This window comes from Marmota marmota, unplaced genomic scaffold (assembly GCF_001458135.2).
Source record: "Marmota marmota marmota unplaced genomic scaffold, marMar, whole genome shotgun sequence".
Classification (NCBI taxonomy): domain Eukaryota; kingdom Metazoa; phylum Chordata; class Mammalia; order Rodentia; family Sciuridae; genus Marmota; species Marmota marmota.
The window spans coordinates 124,165-131,437 of record NW_025999945.1 but is presented as its reverse complement, the minus strand read 5'-3'; the positions used below and the strand labels follow the sequence as shown (position 1 = coordinate 131,437).

The following is a 7,273-nucleotide window of genomic DNA, read 5'->3' as shown; positions in this document are numbered from 1 at the left end:
ACAAAATCTGGAACTTGATCATCATCATCCTCTTCAATAGCAATTAATGCTTTTCCATCTACAGATTGTTTGAGCAGAGCTTCAGCCAGTCTCCTTAAACTAGTCAGATGGTCTGCACCAAGCTGGTTTAAGATGCTGGGTAGAATTTCTGTCAGTTGCTTTGTCTCAGCATGGCCTGTAATGGTGAAAGTGTTTGCTGTCAGAGACGCCTGAACTTTAGGGTTGTTAAGGTGAATCACTGTACATACATCACATGTAAACATATTCACCTCTTCAATACTTTGGTGGGGGGTGGACTAGGGTTGGCACTCAAGGGGTCTCAGGCAGACCAGCTGAGATTAGGCATACACATGTGAGGATGCAAGATGGCAGCTAGAGAGTTCTGCTTGTTCTTGATGTCTGATCCTTTTATATATTGCTTGAGTCATTTTAATTGTGATTTGTTGAGGATTTTTGCACCTATATTCAAAACATGTTGGAAATTTTTTCTTGTCTGGCTTTGGTATCACAGTAATACTAGTTTTATATAACAAGTGGGAGGTATTCCTTCTTTTACTTTTGAAGCAGGTAGTGAAGGATCAATGCTAGTTGTTCTTTAAAAATTTGATAGAGTTCACCTCTGATGCCATATGGGCTTGAGTTTTCTTCTTTGGAAGCTTTTTGATTACTAATTAATTTTCTTTACTTTCAGGGTTTCTTTTATTATTGAGTCAGTTTTGGTAGTTTGTATCTTCCTAGCAGTTAGTCTATTTCATCTAGGATACCTCACTTATTAGCATGCAATGATCATAATATTCCTTTGTAATCTTTTGTATTTCTGTAAGTTCAGTAGTAATGTCCATTTCTTTCATTAATAATTTGAGTCTTCTCTCTTCTTTACTTACTCAAATTCAGTCTTTGTTTTTTTCTTCGGGAAGATCGAATATGATTTGTCTCCTTGTGCAGCTGTACCTTGTTTTTCATCAAATTGAGGATGTTTTGGGTATTCTCAAATGTTCTTTTTACTCTTTTCTCTCTCCTGTAACTATTATGCATATGTTTGTTACACTTTATAGTGTCCCACTGGGCTCTGAGATGATGTTGTTTTTTTGAAAAATCTTTACTCTTTCATTTGTTCTCAGAAGGATAATCTCATTTGACCTGTCTCTGAAGTCACTGATTGATTCTTCTGCCAGCTCAGACCAGCTGTTGAGTCCCACTTGTAAATTTTTCAGTTCTAGGATTTCTTTTAGTTGCATTGGCTAGACCCCCGGAACATCCCTTTTGTGATTTTCAGGCTTATAAGGAGTGCCCTTGCAATTTTCCCATTATACCCTGCTACACACCAGCTGGGACAGGTGTCCCTCCCAACCCAGACCTGCAACTCTGCCTCACCTCCTGACAGATAACAGCTGATGTCCTTTGGGGACTTTTCACTATTTTCGGAGGGGGGGGGAGTGAAATTCACATCATGTGGTTTAAAGTCATGAATTCTGAAAGAAGGGAATGAATGGTAAAGCCTAAGTTATGTGGAGAAGTTTGGTGATGAAGAGTGAGTGGCTTGAGGCTGTAGCAAGGTTGGAAGATATTCTCCTTGTGTGGACAAAGTTGTTTTTTAGTGTTCTGGTAATAAGAAAGTAGTCAAGTCAAGAGGTAGGGACTGGAGATGTGGCTCAGGGGAGGCAGAGCAAAAAGATGTATTAAGAAGCTCAAATGGTGTATTTAGAAATTAGGAAGCTGTTGTTTGTCAAGGTCCAGGACGGATGTAGTGAAGGTCTGAACCTAGGTCGTGGTGGTAGAAATTAATGTTAAGAGTTATATGACTACTAAGGGTGGGAACTGGTCTTGTTACCTAGTATGTTTGACATATAACTACTAAATGTATTTGAATATACCAAGAGCATTAAAAAGTAGAGATTCAGGGTTGAGGTAGTGAAGGCCTGAACCCAGGTCATGGTGGTGAAAATGCACTGTATTAGGTTCTTGTGGGGAGCATGTGTGCAAGACATGTTCCCTGCTCTCAAGTAATTCAAAATTTGTAGAAGATATAAAGAAAACCAGTGGTGGGTAAGATACATTTCAAAGATGGGCTTGGAAGCTGACTGGATGGAAGTGAAGGACAAAGAAAAGCCTGGTTTCTGGAACAGTGGTGGGCTTTGAGAACTCAGGAGGTGAGGCAGAGTTGCAGGTCTGGGTTGGGAGGGACACCTGTCCCAGCTGGTGTGTAGCAGGGTATGATGGGAAAAACTTCTTCCTGTTGCTATCTATGACCTAGAGAGTGGGACAGCAGGGGTTCATCTGTATATAACTCATACATTTTCTAAGAAGCCAGTGGCTAACCACATTAGTTATACAAGAAAATTAGCTTATTTTTAAAGTCTCACATTCATAAAAACCTTCAGGTGTGTACCACCCGAAATAGCAAATAAAAAACAAAAGCACAAGCTTTTAAAATTCATATTAAATTTTCATGAAAACCCAATTAAACCAAAAATTCAGATATTAATATTATATTAAGCCAAGTTTATTTCTAATTGTTTTAAATTGTAATAATTTATACTACCACTAGATGTCACAAAAGTTCAATTTTTAAAAAGCTCTTGCGGTCCTTTTGGAAAATTTCTTTTGCAGAAATAAGGTTTTCTAGTGTTCGTAAGTATGACAAACTACAAGTGTTCCTTGATTTCTGATGGGGTTGCAACCTGATATGCCAATCTATGTTGAAAAAATTGTAAGTTAAACATGCATTTAAATACAAGTAGCCTGTCACTCATCATCGCTTAGCCTCAGACATGCTCAGAATACTTACATTAGCCAAAATTGTTGAACACAAGCCTTATATTATAATAAAGTGTTAAATAACTCATATAATTTATTAACATACATTAACTGAAAGCACAACTGGGCCTGAAGGAATTTAAGTCATTAAATTAAAATCCATTGCTGGTTGATGGGGCTGCTTCAGTGACAGGGTATCCATTTCTCTCTTGATGAGACTCAAGAATAGGAAGTAGAGCTGGGCACTGTGGTGCATGCCTGTAATCCCAGTGGCTCAGGAGGCTGAGGCAGGAGGATTGCAAGTTCAAAGCCAGTCTGAGCAAAAGTGAGGTGCTAAGCAATTCAGTGATACCCTGTCTCTCAATAAAATACAAAATAGGACTGGGGATGTGGCTCAGTGGTAGAGTTCCCCTGAGTTCAATCCCCAGTAGTACCTTCCTGCCAAAAAAAAAAAAGAATAGGAGTTAGAAGGCACTGGGACATCAACACTTGCTGATTTAGCAGGCATAGTGTTCTTCATAAAGATCAATTTTTAACTGTAGAGTGTGTTGCTTCTTTTCATCACATATTTCTTTCTAGCAAGCAAGAACATCTTGTATTTACCTGTCAGTTCATGTAACTCTCTCATGGTTGATGTCCATTTCTTCCAATATCCGTATACCATTGCTGATAGCAGCAAACACCTCCACCAGTTTCTTTGCTGTGAACACTCTTGGTTCCTTGGGTACTTTTCTTCTGCTTCAACTTTTTTACTTCTTCTTCTTCTTCTTCCAGTTTGATCAATTCCTCATTGGAAAGCTCTTTGGCCTCCATTGTAATAAGCTCATGAGTCTCCTCTTCATCAACATGCAATCTTAATTATCTCCCAAGCCCTAATACCTTGTTACTATTTCATTAACAGCAGAATCTCTGTCAAAACTTTTGAATGCATTCATGTTTAAAATTTTTTTTCCCAAATGCCCTTCTTGCATCACTGTGTGACTTCTCCCTAGGCTTCGGCAATATTTTGGTTAGCCTTTAGAATGTTAAAAACTTTCCAAAACTCTGTGAGCTTTCAGCCAGAATCAGTCACTTTGACAACTAACTCAAGCAAACATTAGGCATAAATAGTATGCTTTGAACTCTGCTATCACAACTTGACCCATTGGCTGAATGAGTGCCATTGTGTCCACGGACAAATACAGAGCCTTTGCATTAGGATGCACATTGCCCTGTGCTTCAGATGCCCTGCTGATTGAATAGCTGTTTGTTTTGCCTATGGTTTCACCTGTAGAATGAAATAGTCCAAAAACCAATTCAAGAACGATGCTGATGTCATTCAGGCTTTATTGTGTGGTCATAAAAAATACAAAATGACACATATTCTTGAATGCTTTAGAGTTCTCAGTGGTTGATGAGGAATGACTTTAATGTGAACTCTGCAACATTTCTCCCCCAAAGCAGCATCACACAGTCTTTGAATGTTTAGACACCTGGCATCGCCTGGGACTCTTGATGAATATATGTATGCTTCATCATATGTCTCAGAGCAGGCTAATTTCATCCACATTAAATATTTTGTCTTGCAAATATTTCTCATACACAATTGTCTCATGCAGCTCTCCCTTAACACCTTCAGGACTAGCACCTTGCTGCTTGCTGCTGACCTTCATGTTAAGAAAATTAAACTGATGCCTTCTGAAGTGTTGGTCTCATTTGTCACTTTCTATCTACAAATATTGGCAAACTTGTAGGGTCTCCAGCATGCTCATGGGAAAGGTATCTTACCCAAGACTGTGTCATCAGGAGACTATATCGCATGCACTTCTGCATCTGGTCTTCCATCCACATTGCAAGTAATGTTTACCCATCAGCAGTTGGCCTGGCTGTTTCCTTTACAAGATGGTGAATTAACTAATGCTGATAATTTCACTGAATTACCAACTAACTCACTTCTTATCCTCTAAGCTGTTCAAGATATCTACTGTGAAAGTCTGAACTCACATGCAATGGCCATTTTGGGCATGTGGCCTTCATGCTGGGCAGGTGTCTTAAGTTGCCTCTCAAAAGGAATTGCCTTCCTCCTCATCAGAGACCGGAGACACAGATGGGAGTCCCGTGGACATGATGGCATGTGGAAAACATAGAACACAATATCCCAACATTGCTGCCAACACAGTACTCTGTCCAGTGTTAGTTGCTTTCTTCATGATGGCGTGGCTGGCTGGGAGCTGTGACTCACTGCCCAGCCAACTGCAGGAGTGTCATGATACTATACATCGCTAGCCAAGGAAAAGATCAAAATTCAAAATTTGAAGTATGGATTTTACTGAAAGCTCTGCAAAATCAAAGAAATCATAAGTTAAACTTTCATATCAGACCATCTCTACTCCTTTTTACTTTAAAAGTCATTATGAAATAGTTTAAGCATGTGGGAGAGTACAAAGAATACCTTAGCAGTATCTTTTCTCCTGACCCAAATTTATCAAATATTTTCTCTTTACCATAAGCTTGAAGCTTTTTAAAAAACTAACCAGTTGATAATTCTCCTCCATCCCAGTTCTCTCCTTTCTGGCTCACAGGTAACCATTATCTTGAGATCAGCAGATACACTTTACAGTTACACATCCTCAATGTTTTCAAATACATGTGTATTTGTTTATCCAAATAAAAGACAGTTTCTTTTGAGTGTGATTTTTAAACTAATGTACAATGGTATCATTCTATAGTTGTTATGCTGCAACTTGCTTTTTTCCATTATTTTCAAGATCTTCGCCATCAATACACATATAACTACTTCATTTATTGCCTTCCTCCTCGCCAGAAACAGATGGAGACACAGATGGAAATTCAGTGGACTTCATAGCACATTGTACCCATTCTTCTATTGATGGGTGTTTAGATGGTTTTTAATACTCTATTTTTGTATATACTTAAATGCACACACACACACATATATATATATTTCTTTATGCAAATATAGGCATTTGAGGAAATCAAATTGCACACTGTCCCTTTGACTCTTAAGTGACACTATATTTATTAGTAAGCCAAGTTCTTTCCGACTCATCCTGTCTACAGAATGTGTCAAGGACCATGTCTCTAGTATCCTTCTGATGCAATCTTCTGTTGAAACAAGCAAGAAATTTCTCTATTAATTCTGAAACCTCAGCATGTATCATAATCTGCAGGAGGGCTCCTTAAAACCCACTCCTGGGCAGAATGTTTTCGATGATATGTGGAAGCTGAACTACAATAAAGGTGGGGAGGTGAAGAAGAGAAGTTCAGTAGATTAGACAAAGGGAATGAAAGGAAGGGAGGGGGGATAGGAATAGGAAAGACAACAGAATGAATCTAACATAATTTTCCTATGTATACATTTGAAAATACTTAAGTTAACCTTACCATTGTGCCCACCCACAAGAATGGGGTCCTGATTAGAATAAGATATATTCCATGTTTGTATAATTTTATCAAAATGGATTCTACTGTCACGTATTACTAAGAAGAACCAATTTTTTAAATAAAAAGAACCCACTCCTGGTTAAGTTAGTATACCTCGGCTGACGCTGGAGAATATGCATTTCTAAATAATTCCAGATTCTGCTTCTGTGGTTGGTCGGCAATCACCCGTGGGAAAAACCTTACTAGGGTATACAAGGCACACTTGCGAGAGTCCTGGGCACAGGTCATGTCCATTCTCAAGCTACTAGATAATGCTCAATTGCTTTCCAGAGTGGTCATGTGAGTGTACACCCCGACAGGCAGGATATGGGAGGCCCTGTCACATTATGTCATTTCAACAGTTTTTGCCCACCTTAGTGTAACATGGTAGCTTCTTTGTTGTTGTTCAATTTGCATTTCTTTGATTAATAGTGAGGTTACACCTCTTCTCATGGTTCATGGACAACAGATTTGTTCTTCTGGGAAGTACATGTTCAGATTATTTGCTTACATTCACTATCGATTTGTTTTTCTCTTTCTTATTGACTTTCTTTGTTGGTTGTATGTGTTGGGAAATCTCCCAGGTGGCAGGTTGTCCTTTAACGTGGTTTACCATATTTCTTTTGTGGCAAGAATGTCAAGTTTGATTTTATGTAAATGTGTTATTTTTCATGTATGTCTTGTCCCTTTTTTGTCTTGTTTCATGAGTTGAACCAGTATTAATTCTGAAAACTTCTGGGATATGTAGTTTGATATAAGGATTATCTTTTCAAGTGAATTCCCTTCAAGTATAGCCAATGATAAAACTGACAATTTAAATATGAGTGAAAGCAAACTGTTTTTTTCCCAAACAAAAGTTATTTTAATACAGATACTACACATTTCATACTTTTAAACTATATCCATTTAAAAATAGAAATTTTCTGTGATAAATGTATCTGGAGGGTACCTTCCCAAAGGTAAATTTCTTAATATTCTTAAGTAATTCTCAACTTTGTTTGCAATTCAACAGATTGAAAATATGTTTGCAATGATCCAAGTAGGTTCTTATTTTTATTTTTACCTTTTTAGGATAGTGCATTTGTGAAAGCAC

The 7,273-nt window shown here is 38.0% G+C and overlaps 1 long non-coding RNA gene across 1 annotated transcript; it reads right to left on the bottom strand.

Annotated features, from left to right (window-relative positions):
- Positions 1 to 1,426: 1,426 nt before the first annotated feature.
- LOC125616418 lies at positions 1,427 to 6,473 on the bottom strand. Its single transcript, XR_007347046.1, has 2 exons — positions 6,295 to 6,473; positions 1,427 to 5,074 (listed from the first exon to the last, which is right to left on the bottom strand). It is a non-coding gene; the product is annotated as an uncharacterized LOC125616418 (long non-coding RNA).
- Between the last annotated feature and the right edge of the window lie 800 nt (positions 6,474 to 7,273).